This window comes from Petromyzon marinus, chromosome 30, assembly GCF_048934315.1.
Source record: "Petromyzon marinus isolate PM22_M1 ecotype Great Lakes invasive population chromosome 30, UKy_Petmar_22M1.pri1.0, whole genome shotgun sequence".
NCBI classification, from domain to species: Eukaryota; Metazoa; Chordata; class Hyperoartia; order Petromyzontiformes; family Petromyzontidae; genus Petromyzon; species Petromyzon marinus.
In genome coordinates this window covers 7,588,424-7,613,835 of record NC_133696.1, presented here as the reverse complement: position 1 = coordinate 7,613,835, position 25,412 = coordinate 7,588,424, and the positions used below count along the sequence as shown (strand labels likewise).

Genomic DNA, 25,412 nt, shown 5'->3' with positions numbered 1-25,412 from the left:
GATGTTGATATAACGCACCAGGTACTCACTTGAGTCTGAGTCGACCCGAGAGGGGGGCACAGCACCGGTTTATATATTTGTAACCGATGTTGGTCGTGAAATCGGACTCGGATTTGCCGGGTTCGTAGCGCAGTGCCCGAACCACTGCGCCACACACGTTGTCATATACACAAAGACAAAGAATCCCGGTATAGCCCCAACAGACTTTTGGGGCAAGTGCTGTTAGCGAGCACCTCCGAAGGCCGGCACGGTACACAAGGGGGGTGGGTGGCCAGCACTACGCCCGCCCCAGTGGTGATGCGAACACACCGTACCAGGTACTCATTGGATGCTGAGTCGACCTAGGGGAGGCAACGGGACCGGTTCAGATAATCGTCACCGGTGTTGGCCGTGAGCGGGAATCGAACCCGGGTCGCCAGCAACGTAGCGCAGCGTAGCGCTAACCGCTACACCACCGCTCCCCACAATCACTGCGCTACCGCTCACACATACAAAGACCCACCCCCAAGTGTAGCCTTAACAGACTGTTGGGGCAAGTGCTGTTAGCGAGCACCTATTGAAGGCCTGGCACACCACACGAGGAGGGAGAGGGATGGTGCACCACCACCACCACGCCCGCACACACACACGCATGTATATAGACACATCACTACATACACATCTTATACGTACAGCCACATCGTCGCGATCATTAAAGGGGCCCCGTATAACTCGGCTCCAGCAGCAGGCATGTAGGGTGCACGTGTTGGGCGAGTGCGAGTGGTACACAGCCTGCCTGATGCAGTGCCCTCTGCAACACACAAGACCTACAACGCCGTCTCCACGCGTTATGTCCTGCCGAGGTTAGTGATGGTCATGATGATGATCGTGGTGGTGGTGGTGATGATGATGATGATTTTGGTGGTGATGAAGACTATGACAATGCTGGTGGTGATGATGCTATTTCTGGGCACGAGAATGTTGCTGTATGATGATAAATCGTGTTCACGTGTGTCGTGTGTGTCTTTGTTTTTGTTTGATTTATCTTTGTGCGTATGCGTGTGTCTGTCTGTATGTACGTACGCATGTGTATCTGCGTCTCTGTGTATGTTTGTATTTGCGCGGCAATGCGTCTGTGTCCCCGTGTGTCTGTGCTTGTGTCTGTGTGTGCGAAGACGTCAGCGTGTGTTTTTCCCCGTGCGCGTGTCTGTGCGTGTGGGTAGCGGGGGAGCGGTGGTGCAACGGTTAGCGCGCTGCGCTACTAACACGGCGACACGAGTTAAATTCCTGCTCACGGCCAACATCAGTGCCAATTATCTGAATCGGTCCTGGGCCTCCCCTAGGTCGACTCATCTTCAAATGAGTACGTGGCGCGGCGTGTAAACATCGCTACTGGGGAGACAAAGGCGGCCGGGCGTGGTGCTCGCCACCCACCCCGCTCGTGTGCCGTTCCGGCCTTGATAGGTGCTCGCTTGCACCACTTGCCCCAACAGTCTGCTCAGGCTACGCGGGTGATCTTTACCTTTGCCTCCAATATTACACAATGCACGCGCGAGTTATGTCGCCGGTACACGCGAGTTCATCGCGTGCTCAGACTCACCATCACCGCGCATGGCCTTTGGCTTCGATGTGCGTTGAGCATGAGGCCAATCCAACAAAGCCCATCGTGTACTTGCGCCTGCGTGTCCTGTCACGTGGACAACATCGCCACATGTCATCCACGACCCAATGTCAATCCCCTGATGGATGAAGGCCTCTCCACGGAGTTGTGTCTCTATACTTCACCACTTTGGTGAGTTGGCGATGGGGGGGGGGGGGCGGAGCGGGGTGGATTGGCGCCCCATACATTGATTCAAATATCACTGCGCTTAATGATGTGGCCTGGGATCGAAATCAGGTTAGCCGGTTTCTTACCCCGGTGCGCTAACCACTCCATCACCGCTCCCCCGTGCGTACAATGCGACACAAGAGAGTGACTGACCAGCGGTGGATCGGGAGTTGGCCTTACATTGTTATTTCCATATATTACGATAGTTCTCATTCAGATCGATAGCGCTCCCAACCTTGAAACGATTGCGTTTGAATCCTGGCCACGGTTAAATCAGCCCTTCCAATCACCAGCGGAAAACATCAAAATCGGGGTTGTCCTCTGGTTATACTGCTACTCGTCGCAGGAATATGGAATTTCCATCGACGTAATACGTGCGCTGCACCATGATTGTTTGACGAGGGCGGATAATGCATGAACAGGTGTGGCCACTAATTAGGAATAATTAGTTGAGTCGATGGGCGGTGGAGCGGTGGTCCAGTGGTTAGCGCGCTCCAAGAGCCTGGTCACCACCCCCCCCCCCCCATCAGTGGTGAGTGATATCAGAATCAGTCATGGGCCTATACTAGGTGGACTCAGCTCTAAATGAGTACCTGGCGCGGTGTATTGAACATCGCCACTGGGGAGACAAAGGCGTCCGGGTATGGTAATGGCCACCCACCCCTTCGTGTGCCGTTCCGGCCTTGATAGGTGCTGGCTAACAGTATTTGGCCCAACAGTCTGTCGAGGCTATACGGGGGGGGGGGGGGGTTTGTGTGTATGTACAGCGTTTATATTAATATGTAGGTGGGTATATGTTGGTATTTCGTTTTATGTGTATTCTTATACGTGGAATGTGTTCGTTTTTGGCACGTGCGTATGTATATGTGCACCAATGACGTGCGGTGAGGTCAATGTCTGGGGAGGCACTGGCTCGTGTCAGCCAAATTCACACACTGAGGGGGGGCGTGGCCTCACGGGGGGGGGCGTGGCCTCGATGAGGGGCGTGGCCCCACTGAGGGGGGCGTGTTAGACACGTCCCCCTCAGTGAGGCAGATGTGATAGCTGCCTCCCCCGGTGCTTTTACATTGCAGTGTGATGACGAGACCAGCGAGTCTAAATATTTTTATACACACTCACTCCCTCGTGTGCCGCGCCGACCTTCATTGGTGCTCCTCGCTGACAGCACTTGCCCCAAAAGTATGTTAAAGATATACGTGAGATCCTGATCTTTGTCAATTTTGTGTGTGTGTGTATGTGTGTATGTGTGTGTGTGGCCTCTGGCTGCAGAGCTCAGTTCGACGTCTGCCCCTGTTCGCTGCCCGATGCGGACGTCGGCACTTCGCTGGTAAAGTCCACGTGCACACGCACCTGGCCTCACCGCTCATCATCAGCCTTAATCAATCCACTGCTGGATGTGTGACGAAGGCCCCCTCCATACGGTCGCCATCTCTCAGTCCCGACGCGCATCAATCTGGCTCAGGCAAGGAAACTGAACCCGTCTCTTCCTGTCGTTTGTGTTCTCTCCTTTGACTGCGATTCCATCGTTCGTCTCGACCACCGGCCGCCACCCCTTCTGCAGGAGAATGTTGTATTCCTTTTGCCCACCAAATGTTCTATAGTCCACGTGCTCCTTCTCGCTGTGGCCAATTTAGAAGCACGCGTCTCCCCGTATGTGTGTGCATTATAGATAACAACAATATCAATAATAATAATTTGCAGGCCTATTGTCAGCCCACGACTGGCACGATGAAGTATGGTCAAACAAGTGTCACGGCCCCACATAGTGTGGCGGAGGTTTTCATCCGGCAGTTATTCCGTCCTTTGACTGTAACTCCGTTGTTAGTCTCGACCACTCGCCGTCATCCCTGCCAGCCGTGACGTTTTTCGTGGATTAAGAGTGTGGGTGCTGTGACACTTACCACGCAAGTGCCCGACCGTCTTTGTCTCACCGGCGCCGATGAAAGACGCTCGTGACCGCACCGCCGAAGCAGGTAGTCATGAATGCAGACCCCGGCACAACATCGAGCGAGTGTGCGGGTAGTGAATCTGCCAGCTACCTTGGTTAGTTAACCTGCAACATCTGGATCTCCACTGTGACCTCCTGCCAGCAAGCCTTTGCATTAACGCGTGGCCCTAAAGTGCACCTAGGCTGGCACAGGCGCCGTGGTGACGTAAACCGCTACATAGTGGCAGTTGTTGATTCCTGGGTCAATGATGCACACCAAAAACAAGTGGCTGTCATTTGAATCTTGTTTGGGCCTCCCCTAGGTCGACTCGGCTTTAAATAAGTACCAGGTGCAGTGCACAAACACCAGCACCGGGAAGACAAAGGCGGTCGGCCGCACCACCCGTTCGTGGCTAGTGTCGGATTTCATAGGCGCTCCGATAACAGCACTTGCCCCACCAGCCTACGTAGGCTACCTGGGGGATCTTTGGCTTGTGTGTGCGAGATACGCCTGTACCGTGTGCGTGCACACTATGTACGTGGAGGCGTGTGTACACGTAATCGTCGGGCGGTCAACCCGATTTCAGAACAAGACGTACAAGTCAAACTGACCCGAACTTGTGAGGTGCATTTTTAGAGCTCTCCTTTTGTGTGCCAGTCATTGCTACCTAATGCAACAATGGCATAGATGTCAGACTATGAGTAATACGGAGACGCACAAGCTAACGTAATAAATACACAAAGACCTCCTCCCCCCATAGCCTTAGCAGACTATTGGGGCAAGTTCTAACCGGCGCCTATGTTCCATAAGAGGGGTCCACGTTTCACAAGCGTAGGGAAGGGAGGGCATGACTTCGTGCGGAGCGACAGACCAGGTAGCTTACACACAGCATTGCGCAGCCGATAAAACGACAATGCCGCCCGATTATACACACACACACACACACGTGTACACACACACACACGTGTACACACACGTGTACACACACACACACGTGTACACACGCATGAGCACACTGGCACTCGTAGGGAATGTGAGCAGCTCGCAAGACGAATGGTTCCAGAGCTGTGGGTTTTTTTTTTATACATTGACCCTTTTGCCCTCGTGAGCGTTTCTGTGTCACGGGGCCACGGAACTGGAGATTACGTCTTTAACCTCCTTCGTTACCCATTTACCTAAAGCCTAAGCGATGGCGATAACAGAACACAAATCACTGTGGCGTCACCCGGTAAATCACACTTGTGCACCCCGCGGAATCTCCCCCGGCTTCTCTCTCCCCCCCAAAAAAAAATTCGCTCTCGGTCGATCAACTCTGCCACCCACCTCACTCCACGCACCTCTGTCTAGCACGATTGGCTACGTACAGTGGGTAAAAGCTCCACATGCACACGCCTGACTTATACACCGATTTGCAAGCGACTATACTCCTTTACTTGGTGTGTGCACGCAAATTAAAAGCGTTCAGTCCACAGGGGCCTATTCGGCTCTTCCGGCTCCACTCTTGTCCGACAGCACAGTTTCGTTTGTTGGCGGACAAAAAAAACAACAACAAAAAATCCCCAAAACAAAACTCGGCAGCAGTTTCGACCTCGTGGCTCTCATCAGCGGAGTCAAGCTCGTGCAAACAAATGCTGCCGTTTTGGGCCAGCTGTTACGAGCAAGAGGGCTCCATTCCCAACTGTGGTGCCTCGGTTTCAACACAACGAGGTCACACGCCACGCAGACTCAAACGCCCACCTCATAGAGGTTTTTTTTTGTTTGCCGCATCTCCGATTGCCACGGTTGGCTTACGTACGGTGCGAAAGAAGAGTTGCAGTGGAGCATTGTGGGTAGAGTAACATGGTGAGCATAACTCCCGTTCTCTATCTCCACACATAAACGCAATACAAACGACGGTTTAGTCCATCAGCCTATTGCTTTTCCAGACCAATGTTATCCAGCAGAAATTCGTTGAAGTGACCAAGCAAGCAGCTTAATGATTGACGGTCTCCCCAGGCCGATGTTATTTGACCATACTTCACCACGCTGGTTCAGTGCAGGTTGGAGAAGGGGGGCACCAAGGACCCCTACGATTGCCACTTGCCACCGTGCCTGGGAATCGAAGTCAGGCTCCCGTTGGTCACGATGACCTTCAATCTTGACCTTGCTATTTGTACAGCGTGGTTCAGATGTTTTGTGACACCCCCATTGAACTCTCTAAAACGTAATGTGTTTAAACGTATCGTTTATTTAAAATAGAAATGAATATGCAAAAAGAAAAAAAAGACATGTTAGGGGTAAATTAAATGTGGGTCACAAGACATCTGGACCCCCGCTGTACGTCCCATTACACGTGGAGCTGCCTCAGTGGTGCAGCGGTTGGCACACTGTGACGTCAGCTCGAGTCCATCGTCTGGCGCGGCACTTGGGAATGGGAAAAATGACGATTCTCAAATCCTCCCCCTCGCCCCCCCCCCCTCACCCTCCCCCCCGTCGCCTCCCCGTCCCGAGCCGCCCCCTCTTGCCGCCACCGATCGCTCCCCCTCCCCCGTCGCCCCCTCCTTGCCATCCCCCTCCTCGCCACCCCCTCCCTCGCTTCCACCCTCCTCGAACCCCCCCCCTTCGTCACCCCCCTCCTTGCCATCCCCCTCCTCGCCCCCCCCCCTCCGCGCCACCCCCTCCTCGCCACCCCCTCGCCACCCCCCCTCCTCGCCACCCCCCCTCCTCCCCATCCCCCCTCCTCTCCACCCCCCCCGTCCTCACCCCCCCCCCCCAGCTATTATTTGTGGCCAGGTCACTTCTCAAAAATAAGTGAATTGCTCAGTGGGCTTTACCTGGTAAGATCAAACATTGTCCAGATTTATTTGTGCATATTTATATTTTGTTATTTGTTTACGCTTCCTGTAACTTTGCTATCCTATCGTGTTTTTTTTGTACTGTTTGTTGTAACGATTGTTGTAACGATGAGCTGCAAAGCTTTTATAGTTCCTCCAGTTTAAATAAATATTCTTATTCTGAAAAAAATCAGTTGAGTTTGTTGTCGTATAAAACAAGAAGAAAGTTAACCAGAGAACAAAATTGTGAACCTTGTCAGCACCGATGGGCCCGCAATTTTATTTTTTAAATGGAATATTCCAGTACAATGGAAATGACGTCACACTTTTCGCACGTGGTAATTCGCGTTGCTGTATTATGATATTGAATACAATTTTATATTTTTTTCACGACGTATAAAGGATAAGAAGAAGAAAAAAATACCATCACGTAATGTTGCAAAAGATGGCGGATGTCAGCGTCGACAAAGGCGGTAACTAAATATATAAAACCGGCTCGTGTAATGAGGCTGTAAAGAGTAGCAGTAATGAATTAATCATAACAACGGAATCGCGTTCCTTTGAGATAAATTAAATGCTGGCTTTTATTTACAAATGTCGCCTCTCGTGCAAAGTAAGTCATTTTTCGTGACCACGCAGATATTGTACGTGCAGACGTATACAAAGATCCCCCCGTAACCGACTGTTGGGGCTGGTGCTGTTAGCGAGCACCTACGAAGGCCGGCACGGCACACGAGGGGGATGGATGGGCAGCAGCAAGCCCGACCGCCTCTGTCTACCGAGTGGCGATGCTTACGCACCGCACTAGGCACTCACTTGAGGCTGAGACGACCTAGGGGAGGCCCAGAACTGGGTCAGATAATCATCAATGGTGTTGGCCGTGAGCGGGAATCGAACTCTGAGTCGCCAGGTTCGTAGCGCAGCGTAGCGCTAACCACCACACCACCGCTCCTCGCCGACTGCCCACACCTCTGATTAGCATGGTTGGCTACGTACGCCGCGAAAGAAGTTCACCATACGTGTACATACATGCTCACCGTAACTCATGCAGACGTGCACGCGCGCACACGCGCGCAGCTTGAATCTGAAGAAGAGTTGACGGTGAGAGTGGGCCCTGCCAGTAATGATTGAGGTTCCGCGTGTGGGATAATGACGATGATGACGGTGGTGGTGGCGACGGTGGTGATGCTGATCACGATGCCGTCACCTCCGTACAATTTCCTGCCACCTCACCACAGAGCTGGCACATTCATTGGGGGAGGGGGGGGGTGTGCTTGGCCATTCGGAACCACATCTGTAACAGGGTCATGCAAACACCATCATTCGCGTACGGTCGTACCCCGCTTTTACGTCGGGGATGCGTTCGCGAAGGGCGCCACGACGAATATCGAGACGGCGTAAACCGAAGCGATCTGCAGGGTTACCGGTGCTCGTGGCGAAGGCCGAGAAGCGAGGCAAGCGTGGGGTTGCGGCGACAGCACATCGGCTATCGGAATTCGCGAAACGACGCGGGGGCACCAACTTGGGGACGTCGAGTCCGCGAGGGTTACGCGGAGGCCACGTGACGGCAGCGCGGCAAGTAAGTTGTGAGAATTTAATTGCGTTGTTTTACTTTATTAATTTATTACTTTATTCTCATTCTACGTGACTTCACCGAAAATAACCAAAGAAGATGTAAGTTGACTGTCCGGACGCGTCTGTAACAGCGTGTCGTGCCGAGTGGTTATCTCCCTGGCAGCGTGTGGGGGTTTCTCCAGGTACCCCGCTTTTGAGGGCACGGTGAGGTCGCTGTTCATTATTTATGAATGGCACGGGAGGATTCCTTCTTTGGCGAGCGATGCTTTCCCCAAGCTGCTCGCCATGGGAATTTGTCCGCGGATTTTGTTCGAGGTACAGTGTACAGGACTACTTTTGATTTTGACAAAAAAAAGTACATCTGCTGTTGGTACCACGGTGGCCGCTGGCAGCGGTCCCACTGATCGAGTGAGCCATTTGTTGAAAACCATGAGGGAGAAAGGAAAAACAAAAATCCCCTCACCCCGAAAGACCTCCGGGAGCAGAGGAATTGAAGCCATTTGCAATGATTTTTGTTGTTTTGTTGGGTGGGTGGGTGGGTGAGCAGAAGACTCGTCCAGATGAATGTTCATCTGAAGGGCGATGCAATAGCGCGGGGAGGAGAGAATCCCACAACCCTCTCACCTCCGGAAATCCCCGAGCAAAAACAAATAAACACTCCTCTCTCCCGCTCTCTGTCTCCATCCTGAAGGTGTAAAAGGGCTTCTCTTTTGGCAACGGGAATAACACAGCTGCTGCTGCTGCCGCCGCCGCCACCACCATCATCAACGTTCAGGCTGCCACCGTCATGGTTAACGCGGCCTTAAGACCAAAAATAACCCGCACGGGACACGGAGACTAAATGCTATGAAAAGCCATGACCCCAAAGATTAGCTTAATGTAGTTAGTTATATTTATTGTAAAAAAAAAATTATTCTGTTAGAAGGCAGCGTCAAAGTAAAGTTGATTTGTTTAACCAGGTGAGAACTCGTGAGCCTAGGGTATGAGTCCCGTTTGCAAGAGTTCCACTGAAGAAAAGACATTTAAATCGAGTAACGACACAAATAGGAATGAGAGAAAAACAAAACCGTCGCACGAGGTAATCGAAAAACAAATATTGCACCAACAAACATCGATGTTGAATTATACATTCATAAAGCGCAAGTCGGCTCGGTCAGATCTATTGTTGGGCTGATTAATGATAGTACAATCACAGATTAAGTTACAGAGTCATTAAACGGATATAAGGGGTGACTATTCTACTAATATTTAAACAGACGAGGATATATGTTGAATGGATGTGTGTGTGTATGTTGAACGTCTTTCGCACCGTACGTAGCCAAACGTGCTAAACGGAGGTTCGGGGACAGGACAACAAACTGACACACAAAAATCAGTTCTAAAGAAATGAGTTTTCAATCTAAGATATGAACGTGCCATAGCTCCAGTGGCTTCCTAATATCGGAAGGAAGAGAGCGTTCCAGACGGCCGCAGAAGCGCATCCGAAAGCACGCGATGCAGTGAGGGGCCGTCCATAAATGACGTCACGCACCTAGGGGGGGTCAGACATTTGTGACGATGTGTGACAAGGGGTGGAGGGGGGGGGGGTTGAGAAATGTGACGTCACATCAAAATGCGCAACTTTAAATAAATATAGACAACACGTTCTACTTAATTAAATATACTTTTTTTAATACATGTTTTCTCCTACAACATCAGAGTGCAGCACCACATTAAATACGCACTACAATGACAATTGTTTAAAGCGATTTGAAGCATGTTTTATATTTTTTTTGGGGGGGGGGGCAGAGCTTTGTGACATGATATTTGAGGGGGGGGTCTGACTTTTTGTGACGCCGTGTGACGTGGGGGGGGGGGGTCAAAAATCGTCCAAAATCGCGTGACGTCATTTATGGACGGCCCCTGACCGTCTTTGTTCGATGTCCAGCTAAACGCCGCTGCTGCGAGGATGAGCGGAGTTGGCTTGGTGGTTTTATGTCCCGCGACGAGATCGGCGAGGTATCGTGGTTCATTTGCGGCGAGCACTCTGTGTGTGTATTGAGTGGGACCTTAAGAACGGTCGCGTAAAAAGGTCGCACTCAAACACCGTGCTGTATGTTGCTGGAACAAAGCGGAGGAAGTTTGCCAAATTAATTGATGGATTTGTTTTGTGTGTGTGTGTGTGCAGTCAGGTCTGAGACCGTCAAACTCACTTTTGGATTAGAACCCCAGTTTATTCACGGGCCGCTAAGTGGCAGCACAAATAATAGTGTCGAATCTTCACTACAATGGAGAGTTACTCAGTCGATAAATAAAACATAATTATCAATGAATAATGATGGTGTAGGGGGGGGGTCCATCAATTGGTCGATTAAGAATATATGGAATGAATTAACTACTATAGTATACATGTTTTCAATTCCTGAGTAATCCTATTACTATGGATTACTTACAATTGCTGGATAACTTTGGGCGAGCGACGTGTACAACGGAGGCGCGTCCTTGACTTTGTGTTGACTTTGTGTGCTGATGTTGTGTTGATTTTGTGTTGACTTTGTGTGCTGATTTTGTGTTGACTTTGTGTGTTGATTTTTTGTTGACTTTGTGTGTTGATTTTGTGTTGATTTTGTGTTGACTTTGTGTGTTGATTTTGTGTATTGATGTTGTGTTGACTTTGTGTGTTGACTTTGTGTGTTGATTTTGTGTGTTGACTTTGTGTGTTGACTTTGTGTGTTGGCTTTGTGTGTTGATTTTGTGTGTTGGCTTTGTGTGCTGATTTTGTGTTGACTTTCTCCGGCGGGTGTCCGGCCACCCACGCGGTGAGCAGATTGAGCCATGCGGTGAAGCCGGAGGTGCAACGGAGACGTAGGCTTAGTTCTAAGGGAGCAAAGCAAGGCATTGTTAGTTTTAATACGTAGACGGATATTAATGATAACGGTTATTTATTTTTTTTGGGGGGGAGGTATATTCCCAGACAGCATTTAAGACCGAAAACAGGAAGACATCTCCATACTTCTGGCAAATCGCCTGATGATGCCGACGATGATGATGCTGGTTTGTTGTGGTCACCAGCGAAACGTCGTTATGTTGTGGGTTTTCTCTAAACACACACACACACACGTACACCCGGCGACGCTGAAGCGTTAACACAGAGCACGTTGTATTCACGTGACGGACCCTACTGATTGGCTGTCGGATGGAGGAGTTGGGTGCACGACGCATTTACACGTCACTCAATTCTAACCGGAAAAACAACAACAGCGGCTTTATCGTAAACAACAAGGGAATGTCGCCGCTCTCTGTGCGTGTGTGCGCGCCCCCTCGATGTGGCTCGCCTACAAGTTGTCAGCCCACAGGAGCGCCTCCTGTCCCTACGATCAATGTCCTCCACTGTTCCACCGCCCCCTCTCCACCCACCACCGCCCCCCTCGCCTTGTAAATGAATATGGCGATTGATTGTGCGGTGGGCGGTGAATTGGGAACACAAGCGAAGCAGCATCCATTTCGTGGCACTCGCCATCAAAGCGAAAGTCATCTTTGATGATTCGCGCCTTTTGTGCCGACTCGAGGCCCCAGGAAATTGTCCCGTGCATCACAGACTCACGGCTGAATAAATAAAACTGAGATTTTATTTTTGGTGATTTGGGAGGGCGACGGCGGCGGTGGGCGGGGGGGTCAAATTCACTTTTCTGTTTGGAGTTTTTATTTATTTCGACCCGGTCAGATAAATTTGGTCATCAATTTTTCAAAAAAAAATTTCTCGCCCGAATGTCTGTACGATGGGTAATTGTTTTGTGCTGGCAATCTTTTGGGGTGCCCTCGCGCGTTCCGCTGCGAGAGGACGGACGGACGGATGGACGGACACGTTGATGAAACCGATATTTCTTCTCGCTCTCACCCAACCAGGAGGGAGAAAATGTAACGGGGTTTTTTTTTTAACCAAAGCTGCTCACAGAATCCCGGTTTTACCAAAATGTTGAAATTGATCCTCTCAGCTTGGAGAATAATAATAAAATGTTTTGTTATACTGTGTGTGAGCGGTGAAGCAGAAACACATTCTATGCGTGTGTGTATATATTTATATGTGTGCACGAGTGTGCAGCACTTACCCCAAAAGTCCGTTAAGGCTTTACGGGAGATATCTGTTTGTTTGTTGGGGGAGCGGTAGTGCAGCGGTTAGCGCACTGCGCTACGATCTCGGCGAGACAAGTTCGATTCCCGCTCATGGCCAACACCATTATGTATGTTGAACTTCTTTCGCACCGTATGTAGCTAACCGGTCTTGGGCTTTCCCTCGGTCGGCTCAGCGTCAATCAAGTGGCTGTTGCGGTGTGTAAACATCGACACTCGGGAGACAAAAGCGTGCGGGTTTGGTGTTGGCCACCCACCCCTCGTGTGCCGTGCCGGCCTTTCAATAGGTGCTCGCTAACAGCACTCGCCCCAGCAGTTTGTTAACAAGGCTCGTTCAAGTGTAAGACCAAGAATATGTGTATATGGGTGGTGCGGTGGACAGCGTATCTTTTTCTTGCACCGTTCGTCGCTAACCCTGCATTCGGCAACAAGAGTACGATACCCAGCAACGGCGAACATCAGTGGGAAGTGTTGTTAGATTTGTGATTTTTTTTTGGAATGTTTAATAATGTGATGGCGCTGTGGGTGGCATATTCGTGGCAGACAGGCGCCACGTGCTAACCGAAAATAAATTGACTAGAAGTGGTCCAGCGCCCTCTCTCTCCCCCGGCCTTTATTTAAACAACACGCATTGTCCAGCGTGGTGATGCATGACATAACCGAGAAAGCCTTCTTCGATGATGGCACGGGTGCGGCCGCAATTAGTTTTACTCGACATTCGTGAAGATTCGCCGCTTCTGGCGATGCGTATGAATTGTCACGCGTCCACAACGCGTTGGCAGCACGGATGGCTGGTGGACAAGAGAAACAGGCACCCAGACCTCGATCTCGCCACGAATTCCACGCGTCTGTCAAAACGAGGGACCGTTTATCCGTGCCAGTGTGTATATATGTGTGTGTGTGTGTGTTTTATACTGTATATATGTAACGCTTATAAATTATATCTCTGTTGTAATGCTAATGTGAACAAAGGATGACTATCAGATGCTGAGTGCCACCGTAATAGTTTCGAGCAGACGGGAATGCAGGAGCCAGCTGTAGAGGAGGCTATGTCGCAGTTTTTAATATGCTGCTGAAATGCGCTCGTAAGTAATTGGCAGCGCGTAATTGTTATAATTTTCTAAAGCACACAAAGGTTTACTTTTTTCCCTTTACTTCTTCACCCCTCCCCCCAAGTCACCCGCCCTCCCGTTCCTTCCTCGAGATCCCATCCACCCTCCCGCCCACCCATCCACCCACCCGCCCGTTCACCCGCCCACCCGTTCGCACTCCCACCCGTTCACCCATCCACCAGTTCACCCAACCCCCCGGTAGACCCACCCGTTCACCCATCCACCAGTTCACCCACCCGTTCATCCATCCACCAGTTCACCCACCCCACCGGTAGACCCACCCGTTCACCCATCCACCAGTTCACCCACCCGTTCACCCATCCACCAGTTCACCCACCCCACCGGTAGACCCACCCGTTCACCCGTCCACCAGTTCACCCACCCGTTCACCCATCCACCAGTTCACCCACCCCACCGGTAGACCCACCCGTTCACCCACCCGTTCACCCATCCACCAGTTCACCCACCCCACCGGTAGACCCACCCGTTCACCCATCCACCAGTTCACCCACCCGTTCACCCATCCACCAGTTCACCCACCCCACCGGTAGACCCACCCGTTCACCCATCCACCAGTTCACCCACCCGTTCACCCATCCACCAGTTCACCCACCCCACCGGTAGACCCACCCGTTCACCCATCCACCAGTTCACCCACCCCACCGGTAGACCCACCCGTTCATCCACCCGTTCACCCATCCACCCGTTCACCCACCCGTTCACCCATCCACCAGTTCACCCACCCCACCGGTAGACCCACCCGTTCATCCACCCGTTCACCCATCCACCCGTTCACCCAGCCGTTCACCCATCCACCAGTTCACCGACCCCACCGGTAGACCGACCCGTTCACCCATCCATCCGTTCACCCACCCGTTCGCCCATACATTCGCTTACCCGTCTGCTCGCCCGTCGCTGCCTCTTTACCCAATGACATTCTCGCGTTTTCAACGCTGCAAAATGCCGCAAGCAGAATGCAAACATTAGTTTCAAGTTAGCGCGATCTTCCACTTTCGCCTGACTGCGCAGATTGTTATTTGTACAGTTGGGGGGAGTCGCGTTCACCAGCAGAGACAAAGCTTCTCCGTATAGCCTTAACACACGGTTGGGGAAAGTGCTGTTAGAGACCACCTATAACGTGCGGCACGGCACACGAGGGGTTGGATGGCCAGCACCGCTCCTGGCTACATTTGTCTCCCCAGTGGCGATGTTTGCACGACGCACCGGGTGCTTATTTGAGGCCGAGTCGACCTTAGGGGAGGCCCAGGACCGGTTCAGATAATCGTCACCGGTTTTGGTGGCCGTGAGCGGGAATCGGAACTCGGGTCGCCGGGTTCGTAGCGCAGCGAAGCGCTAACCGCTACACTACTGGTCTCCACAATCGAATACGATACAGTGTACAAAGAAAGAAGATCCCCCGTATAGCCTGTAAGAGACTGTTGGGGCAAGTGCTGTTAGCGAGCACCTATGAAGGCCAGAACGGCACACGATGGGGTGGGTGGCCAGCACCACACACACACACATACACACGCGCACATATACACACGCGCATACTTTTTTGCATACGTACGTATCACCCACCACGCAGCCCCCCACCCCCACCTATGCATTCTCATCCGAGGCTGGCACTGCCCGCTGGCTGGCACGGAGCCCCCGGGGGGGGGTCATCGTCGCGAGGCGCCCCCGCCTCCATCCTCCACGGGCTGGGAGCGGGTGATTGACGTGCGGAGATTAATTTCTCCTCTTAATTCATTACGGCGTCCGCAGGTGGCGCATGAGGAATTCTCGAACCGGCGAGCAAATGGCAATTGCAGCTCCAGGCAACGGTGAGAAAGGAGAGAGAGAGAGGGTGAGGGAGAGGGAATGATAAAAAAACGGAGCTTTGCTAATGTAGCAACGCGGTGGCGTATGTTCTAAAAGATATCCGCTTTGTATTTTTATTTGGGGGGGTGGGGGGAGGGCATTTGAAAGTGGGGGCCATCCGTGAAGAATTTGTATTCTGACCGGGGGAATCGAAGGGGTTTTTGCTTCTTTTTGTTGCAGAGTTGGGATTCGTTTTTAGTGGTGGTGGTGGTGGAGCAGAGGGGAGCGGTCGTGTAAGCGGTCACAGCCACTGCGCTACTAACCCGGCCACCCCAGTTCGATTCCCGCCCGCTCACGGTCAACACCGGGTGACGATTATCTGACCCGGTCCTGGGCCTCCCTTAGGTCCACTCAGCCTCAACTGAGTACCTGATGCGGTGTGTAAACATTGCCACTCGGGAGACAAAAGGCGGTTAGGGCGTTGGCTCTGGCCACCTGCCCTCTCGTGTAGTGCCGTTAGCGACTGCTCGCTAACGGCACTTGCCCCAACAGTCTGTTGAGGCTATACGGGGCGTGGAGGGGTCTTTGTCTTTGGGTGGGTTGGGGGCTATTTAAGAGCCTCTCGCCCTCCTGCCCCCCCTCAATTGTGTATGAGACACGTCCCTCTAGGCTCGGGGTACCAAGTAGCCCTTTGGTGTGTGGTTGCGTCCACCACCACTCCCCCCACACCCGCGGTAACAAACCCCCCCCCCCCCCCCTTGCGTTTGAAGGATACAGCCAGGGCGTCATTGATCACTGAATATTTGTCGGGTCGCCGCTTGACAGAGACGGGAGTAGGTTGGCACGTGGCTAGCGGTAGCCACAGCCATAGCGAAGGGCGGTACACTGGATGCGGTGTGCCGGGCGCGGAAATATCCTCAGGGTGGCTGACCCAGACACACCCGGCTAAAACTAAGCAATTTGTAGGTACGCGTACGGTATGTATGTGTGTCGGATTTTATTTTTTCCATTTTAAAGACAGTTTGGGCCATTTGTTTATGTATATTTATTTACGCAATGCACTAGCTTCTAATGGCTTCGTGCTGACAATGATGACCTCAGGAGAAGGCACGCGGGGAGTTTTGGGTTGTTGTTGACTCTCTTGGCCTCGGTTCGTCCCAAGATTGGTGATTACATCTTTGCTCGATTATTCCGATTCATTTGGATTAGCCTGAAACTCGGGAACGCATCCCTAACACGAGTACACACCACGTGTCTTCCCTCCCACCCCCCTCCCATTTCTTCCTTCCACTTTCGCAAGAGCTCAGCCGAGCCAGAAAGTGTGGGAACGACTCCCATCGGGTTTCTCCCGTAATTACCATCGTTTTGACGAGCTCACAAAGCGGGCGGTGGGGTGGGGGGTGTGGGGGAGAGGGGTATGAGGGGAGGGGGGATGCTTGGTGGGGGAAACGTGGGGGGGGGGGGGGGTGGCGAAATCTGAAGTGGAAGGAGGCTAGTGTGGGTTTCGGGGGCGGGTGTGCAGCATGTCACATATTCTTTAATAAAGCAACGTAAAGTAATGACATAATGGTAGAGGATGTTCGTCGTGTTATTCTGTCCTTCGTGTGGGGGGGGGGAGGGGTGACGCATCACCCTAAAAAATAATCATATTTCTACGGCTGCTCTCAAAGTGTGCGCGCATACGACCATCAGCGTGATTACGGGTGACCCTGAACTCTGTTGTTTTTCGCAATAAAAATACGTGAGATATAATTAATTAGTTATTAATAGAGGATTATTTTTTTCACTCCCGCAATGTCTCCGTTAAACTAAACTACAGTATATATATTTTTTAACCAGATAATGCCCACTGAGCTGTATAGCTTTTTGTCAGAAAGCGAAATGGAAAACCAATGATAGATCAAAGCAGTGACTATCACGTGGAAATGTTGATTCTAAATATGGAGGGAAAACCCGGAGGACCCGGAGAGAGAGACACGCACATTCCAAATATGCAGCAGGCGTCAGGGTCGGAACAGAACCCATGCCATCCTGTATATCAGGCGAGGTAGTTAACATCTCGCCCCCACCCGCAACCTCCCCCCAACCCGCGCTCTTCGATGCAGTTGCACTGCGCCGTGGTTTCTCAAACATCAGTGGCGAGTGATATCCGAGTCGGGGCTTGAGCCAACTCCATCAACTCCATCTTAAATGAGTACCTTTTACGATGCGTAAAGAACAGCAAGGCGACCGAGTGTGGTGGTATCCGCACGACCCCAGCTAGTCCTCTGAGCCTGCTTCAATAGGTGCTCGCTAACAGCACTTGCACCAACAGTCTGTTCAAGGGTAAACGTGGAATCTGTGTCTTTGCGAATGTAACATGCATGTGAACCTTAAACTTATGCATTTAAAATCTAATATCACCTCCACTCGATGGGGGTATCAAAATATTATACTTTAAAATAAAAGACAATAAAATTATGTTTTAAGTAAAAGCCATGATGAAATAGTGTGTGTGTGTATACGAGACCGTGTGTTTATGTGTGCCTGGCATGTCTCCAGCGTCTCTATACACACACACGTCAACAAAAACATTCATTTGTCAATAAGCCTGCCTTACAAAGCCCCGTTATATGTTTCCCTTTTAAGGCCACATAATGTTGCTGTTATTATTGACATGGAACGTGTTGAGATTATTAATTCTTCCTCTTCTTCCTTGTGCTTGTGCACGTGTGTGTGTGTACACGTTTGCTCGCTAACAGTACTTGCCCCAACAGTCTGTTAAGGCTATACGGGGGATCTTTTTGTCTACATGTAGTGGGGAGTGGTAGTGGAGCAGTTAGCATGCCGCTCTACAAACCCGGCCACCCGAGTTCAATTTCCGATCACGACCAAGACTATTGACGATTATCTTAACCGGTCCTGGGCCTCCCCTAGGTAGACTCAGCCTCAAACACATAACATGGTGTAGTGTTTAAACATTCAGCACTGGGGAGACAAAGGCGTTCCGTACGTGGTGATAATCGCCAACCCCCTCGTGTGCCGTGCCGGCTTTCAATGGTACTCGCTTACAGCACTTGTCCCCAACAGTCTGTTAAAAAGAAAAGGATATACGGGGGATCTTTGTCTTTGTGTACATTCTACCAGCAACATCGGGCTGCCCCGAGGCATCCGTCTGAATTATTCCACCGAGCATGACCGCAGAGGCGATGCTATTAGATTAAATTCCATGCCCTGACGAGATTTAAATGACACTTCCACCCCCTATAGCTCGCCGTGCAGGCATGTGAGTGCTACAGAAAGCTCGGTTTAACCAGGTAAGGTTTTTTTTTAATTCCTCTTCTTAACCATACAAATTTAGCCATTTTTTAAAAATACTATTGACTATTTATTAAACTAAACTATTTATATTTTTTCCCCCAACTGAGGCCCTATACAGCTCTTTCTCAGAACGGCAACATGGCCAAAGCGGGTAGCTTGTTTTTTCCGCTTACTTCAGAGTGCTGTTCGCGGTTCGAACCTAGCGGCCGTCCCTGGTTAATAACTGCCGGTGTATTAACCATTAGTGTAAATGTATGCACTGTGTGTGCGCGCGCGTGTGTACGCGAGCCGTCTGCTGCCCATTGGATGTTACTCGGAAAATAAGTAGGCCACGTGTGTGTGCCGGCGTCAAAGTATAGGATTTGTCCAATTTAACACAAATTTACCCGCAAATTTTACTCGATTGGGGAAACACATCGATAGCTATTGTCTCTTGCCCCCCCCCCCCCCTTACTGCTAAGCGTCACGGTACTCACATCGTAAATGTCGTGGGTTTACTCTCCAACGCACCGCTTGTGCTGAAGTAGTAACGAACTAGCACGTTTTTGGTGACGTGAACAAACCTTACTAATTGGCTGTGTCGGATGGTGGCCGGTTTAACGACGCATTGCTATGTACGCGATATAACCAGCCCCCTCCCCCCCAACCCCCCCCCCCCCCTTTATTATGGATAATATTGGTCGCGAAAGCCTACTTCGTGTTAAACCGCCTGTAATGAAAAGGATTGAGGCTCAGCGTGGCTTTCCTGGGGTAAACAAATGTATCAATAATTTGCAGCTGCCAATCCGGCTCACGTCGACTCCTCTTTGAGTCGGCGTGACGCAAGGTGTGGAGGGAAGGCAGCGAGGGAAGGGAGAATTTTAAGCCGCGATTTTTTTTTTATCGGCACCGGCAGCTATGACCTGACCTTCGGCAGACAGGGTGGAGAGAGAGGTTCCACTCTCAATGGTGGTGGGTCATCCACCCCCTTCCCTCCCCCTCCCCTACCTCTCTTGCCCCCCTCCCCCCCGCAGCAACCTCCGTCTGCTCGCCGCATTCCTTCCGTGGAGTCCACACAAACCCCGTCCTGTGACCCAGCCGCCCACCGTTCATCCCCCGAGCTGGGGCAATCAGGCAGTCAGACAAACATCCCATCATCGGCTCACTGATGAGAAGCCGCGATAATAACTCCGCGGCAATGACTGGGCGAAACGGTGGAGTCTTTTGCCAAATGGGTTCTTTATCCGCATAACTTTACCCCCCTCCCCCCCCAAAAAAAAACTTTAATAAATTCTTTCTTCGAATTCTTGCTGAAACAATATGCAAAATTTAGCCGAATGTACAGGCCTCTCTGTCAGCCAACTGCTGGATGAATGGATGGAGGACTTCCCAATGCCAGTCTTGGGGGTTGTTTCACCATGCCGGTTGGTCAGTGCAGGTTTGGCGAAGTGGGAATGCTCAGGACCGGTTCAGATATCACTCGCCACCGGTATTAGCCAATGGCTGGGAATTGAACTTAGTTCTAGATTTGAAGCTTTCGTGACTGCAAGGATTCATACTCTTTGGTTTTTTCGGTAAAGTCACGTAGGTAAAATAAATAGAATGAAAACAACTAAATTAAATCACGACGTTTCGGAGGCAACACAAGCTTCCGTCTTCAGGTGGAACAGTCACAGCAAAGTAGCTGTATACAGCTATTTATTTATTTTATTTTACCTACGTGACTTTACCAAAAAAAACAAAGAGAATTGAACTTAGGTTACCGGGTTTCAAAGCACAGCAGACTAACCACCGCGCCACCGCTCCAGCACCCGTATTCTAATAATGAACAGTTAATTTACATCGCTTTGTCAATCTACTGCGGAAAGAAGGCCTTCTCCACGCTGTGTCCATCATGGGGGGTCCTTTGACCATACTTCACCACTTGTTGGTAAAGGGAGAGGGGAGGGGGGCACGACTGGTTGAGGCGTTGCGTGCCGCTGATGTTTGGGATCGAACACAGGTCTGGGTGTCTTCGTGCTAACCACTGTGCCATCACCCCCACCCCCATCACGGTCCATAGTTAAAGTGATTTGGTCGTGGTGGAATGTCGCAGGTGTCTGGTTCCAGAGCGTGGCGCGCAAACCACTGTGCCATCGTCCCTTTACCACCACAACCCAAATGAAAGGTATATCAAGGGAAACAGAGTTAATGGCCAATGTGATAACTATCAGTCTCTACCCGCGGTCTCGACCCCCATTGTCTCGTCCACCCACTGTCTCGTCCCCCCATTGTCTCGTCCACCCACTGTCTCGTCCCCCCCATTGTCTCGTCCACCCACTGTCTCGTCCCCCCATTGTCTCGTCCACCCACTGTCTCGTCCACCCACTGTCTCGTCCCCCCATTGTCTAGTCCACCCACGGCCTCGTCACCCCATTGTCTAGTCCACCCACGGCGTCGTCACCTTAACAGCAGCTGATGCCGCTCGCGGTCCGTGCGTCGTTACACAGTTGGGAGCCGCATTGCTCTCCGGAGATGAGCCGCGAGACTCCACGGCGGCGGCGGTGATGGTGGTGGTGCTGATGGTGGTAATAGCCTAAAGGGAGTGGTAATTGTGAAGGGCAGAGAAAGGGGAGCGTGGTGATGGGAGCGGAATGGAGAGGATAGCTCGTTACGAGGTTTTTGTTTGAGTAATTAATATGCTAATCTGCGAGGCTAGAGCACGAGGCTGACCCCTGCGCTTCCCAGCTTCACTTCGCCACGCTCCTCCGGCCGGCGAAACTGGGGCCAAGCAGAGGGGGGGGGGGGGGGACGTCGCGCACAATAACGGTAATTACCGTGATGATAATGATGATGGCGATGATGATGATAATAGCCATTGGGATAAATGCGAAATTAAATTGTTTTGGATGAGGCTCGCGAGAAGCTGTGCGTTGACGGGTTTCCCCCGTGTATCTGAGCGAGAACGGGGGGGGGGGGGGCTGGTGGTGAGCGTTGTCTCGCGTGCGGCTGATGTAGTTGACACGGTGTGCTGGTGTCAGTGTGGGGAGCGGTAGTGCAGCGGTTAGCGCGGTGCACTTCAAACCTGGCGACCCGGGTTCGATTCCCGTTCATGATCAACACCAGGTGACGATTATCTGAAACCGGTGCTGGGCCTCAAATGATGGTGCGCTGTGTAAACATCGCCACTCGGGAGACAAAGACGGCTGGGCGTGGTGCTGTCCAGCCATCCCCTCGTGTGTCGTGCCGGCCTTCATAGGAGCTCTCTAACAGCGTTTGCCCCTACGGTCTGTTAAGGTTACACGGGGGATATTTGTCTTTGTTGGTGTTCGTGTGTTACTAATGATAATTATAATGGTGAATATAGTGCTGGTGATTTTGACATGAATTGTGGTTGTGATGCTGATGGTGGTTGGTGGTGTTCGTGATAATTGTAATACTATTGATGATGGTTATGACGATGATGACAATCATGATGATGGTTATGATACTGATGATGATAATGGCAGTGGCAGTGATGATTGTGATGATAATGATAGGGGTAGTAGTGATGCTAATGATAATATGGATGATGGTAATTATTGTGATGGTGGCTTTTTATGCGAATTAAGATGGTGATAATGATGGTGATATTGTTGGCATTCCTAATGATTACCATACAAATGATAATGGCGTTGGTGGGGTTAGCGATGATTATGCTGCTGATGATGAAGAAGATGGCAGCGGCGATTACGATTTTGACAACGATGTTGCTGGTCATGATGATTGCAGTTGGAGTTATAATGCTAACGACGACGACGATGATGACGATGATTGATGATGATGTGTCGAATCAGCATTTGTCGAGGGACTCACACTTACATGTCAGAACTCCGCTACACTTCTCAGTTGATGTATGTCCCAGCAGGACACATTCGAATTAAGAACAGCAGATTCTATAGAATTATCCATGTGCGTTTACACACAACCAGGCTGGAGAGAACCATATAAACAACAAGCGGGGACGCGTGCGTGCTTCTTGTGTGTGTGTGTTTGTGTGTTCCAATGGGGGAACGGTGGCACAGTGGTTAGCGCACTGCGCTACCACGAACCCAGCGACTCGTGATTATTGGCGCACAACCGGTTAGTTGGGCCTCTCTCTAGGTCGACTCAGCCTTGCATGAGTGCCTGGGGCCGCGTGTTTACGTCATTACTGGGGAGACAAAGGCGGCCGGGCGTGGTGTTGCCCACCCACCCACCCAGTGCGTGTGCCGTGTCGTCCTTCGTAGGTGCTCGCTTGCAGCACTTGCCCCTACAGTCTGTTCGAGGGAGGTGAGGAGCGGCGGCGGGGGGGGGGTGGAAATCTTCGTCCTTCCATGCTAAGTGTGAATGTTAAAACGAATCCACGTCTCCAGCACTCGGAGCAGCAGGCCCACGTGGAGTGGTCATCACGAGTGGCGTGTGAGCAAATGCACGGAATTACCGACTCTTTGATCTCCCGCAGGTTTAGTGCAAATTAACAAGGCGGCCAGGCAACTGTTCTCCCACGCCTCTTGAAATTCTCTCTCTCTCTCTCCAGTACATGCACATATATATCTCCACATATATACACACACACATATATACACACATATATCTACAATTCAACATATTCGTCAATACCACCGTGTGGCTTATAAAGTAAAACATAGATATATAATAGACGTTTCGGGCAATAGCCCTTTATCATAACACAGAAATCAAGAAGGGTCATGAAGAAGCCCTATGTCCAGAAACGTCGCCTTACACCTGCAGTGGTGTTATTTTACGCGGACAACTTTTTTTTTATTCCTGTGTCACTTTTATTTCAACAGAACCCCTCGCGTTCAACACCACGTGACTCTCCCCCTTGCGCTGCTCGCCTGCCCCGCTCTCTCTCTCACTCTGCTAGCCTCTCCACTGCTAGCCTGTCTGCCACGCTCCGCTCGCTCTCTCACTCTGCTAGCCTCTCCACTGCTAGCCTGTCTGCCACGCTCCGCTCTCTCACTCTGCTAGCCTCTCCACTGCTAGCCTGTCTGCCACGCTCCGCTCTCTCACTCTGCTAGCCTCTCCACTGCTAGCCTGTCTGCCACGCTCCGCTCACTCTCTCTCACTCTGCTAGCCTCTCCACTGCTAGCCTGTCTGCCACGCTCCGCTCGCTCTCTCTCTCACTCTGCTAGCCTCTCCACTGCTAGCCTGTCTGCCACGCTCCACTCACTCTCTCACTCTGCTAGCCTCTCCACTGCTAGCCTGTCTGCCACGCTCCGCTCACTCTCTCACTCTGCTAGCCTCTCCACTGCTAGCCTGTCTGCCACGCTCCGCTCGCGCTCTCACTCTGCTAGCCTCTCCACTGCTAGCCTGTCTGCCACGCTCCGCTCGCTCTCTCACTCTGCTAGCCTCTCCACTGCTAGCCTGTCTGCCACGCTCCACTCACTCTCTCACTCTGCTAGCCTCTCCACTGCTAGCCTGTTACTATCTCTTTGCTAGCCTTCCGCTATATACTCCGTTAGCTTCTCCACTGCTAGCCTGTCGCTATACACTCTGCTGGCTTCTCCACTGCTAGCCTGTCGCTATACACTCTGCTAGCTTCTCCACTGCTAGCCTGTCACTATACACTCTGTTAGCTTATCCACTGCTAGCCTGTCACTATATACTCCGTTAGCTTCTCCACTGCTAGCCTCTCACTATACACTCTGCTGGCTTCTCCACTGCTAGTCTCTCACTATACACTCTGATAGCTTCTCCACTGCTAGCCTGTCACTATACACTCTGCTAGCTTCTCCACTGCTAGCCTGTCACTATACACTCTGCTAGTTTCTCCACTGCTAGCCTGTCACTGTACACTCTGCTAGCTTCTCCACTGCTAGCCTGTCACTATACACTCTGCTAGCTTCTCCACTGCTAGCCTGTCACTATACACTCTGCTAGCTTCTCCACTGCTAGCCTGTCACTATACACTCTGCTAGCTTCTCCACTGCTAGCCTGTCACTATACACTCTGATAGCTTCTCCACTGCTAGCCTGTCACTATACACTGTTAGCTTCTCCACTGCTAGCCTGTCGCTATACACTCTGCTAGCTTCTCTACTGCTAGCCTGTCACTATACACTCTGCTGGCTTCTCCACTGCTAGCCTGTCACTATACACTGTTAGCTTCTCCACTGCTAGCCTGTCACTATACACTCTGATGGCTTCTCTACTGCTAGCCTGTCACTATACACTCTGCTGGCTTCTCCACTGCTAGCCTGTCACTATACACTCTGATGGCTTCTCCACTGCTAGCCTGTCACTATACACTCTGCTATCTTCTCTACTGCTAGCCTGTCACTATACACTCTGTTAGCTTCTCCACTGCTAGCCTGTCACTATACACTCTGATAGCTTCTCCACTGCTAGCCTGTCACTATACACTCTGATGGCTTCTCCACTGCTAGCCTGTCACTATATACTCTGCTGGCTTCTCCACTGCTAGCCTGTCGCTATACACTCTGTTAGCTCCTCTACTGCTAGCCTGTCACTATACACTCTGCTAGCTTCTCCACTGCTAGCCTGTCACTATACACTCTGCAAGCTTCTCCACTGCTAGCCTGTCGCTATACACTCTGATGGCTTCTCCACTGCTAGCCTGTCACTATACACTCTGTTAGCTTCTCCACTGCTAGCCTCTCACTATACACTCTGTTAGCTTCTCTACTGCTAGCCTGTCACTATACACTCTGATAGCTTCTCCACTGCTAGCCTGTCACTATACACTCTGATAGCTTCTCCACTGCTAGCCTGTCACTATACACTCTGATAGCTTCTCCACTGCTAGCCTGTCACTATACACTCTGCTGGCTTCTCCACTGCTAGCCTGTCACTATACACTCTGCTAGCTTCTCCACTGCTAGCCTGTCACTATACACTCTGCAAGCTTCTCCACTGCTAGCCTGTCACTATACACTCTGCTAGTTTCTCCACTGCTAGCCTGTCACTATACACTCTGCTATCTTCTCCACTGCTAGCCTGTC

The 25,412-nt window shown here is 51.2% G+C and overlaps 1 long non-coding RNA gene across 3 annotated transcripts; it reads right to left on the bottom strand.

Annotated features, from left to right (window-relative positions):
* Window positions 1-6,792: 6,792 nt before the first annotated feature.
* On the bottom strand, window positions 6,793-15,170 carry LOC116947533 (uncharacterized). 3 transcript variants are annotated; one of them, XR_004403686.2, is made up of 5 exons: window positions 14,900-15,170; window positions 14,243-14,298; window positions 11,116-11,202; window positions 10,556-10,979; window positions 6,793-9,654 (listed from the first exon to the last, which is right to left on the bottom strand). It is a non-coding gene; the product is annotated as an uncharacterized LOC116947533 (long non-coding RNA). The 3 variants fall into 3 exon arrangements; XR_012945671.1 differs by having other exon boundaries at window positions 14,948-15,170; XR_004403685.2 differs by lacking the exon at window positions 14,900-15,170 and having other exon boundaries at window positions 14,243-14,877.
* Window positions 15,171-25,412: the final 10,242 nt, after the last annotated feature.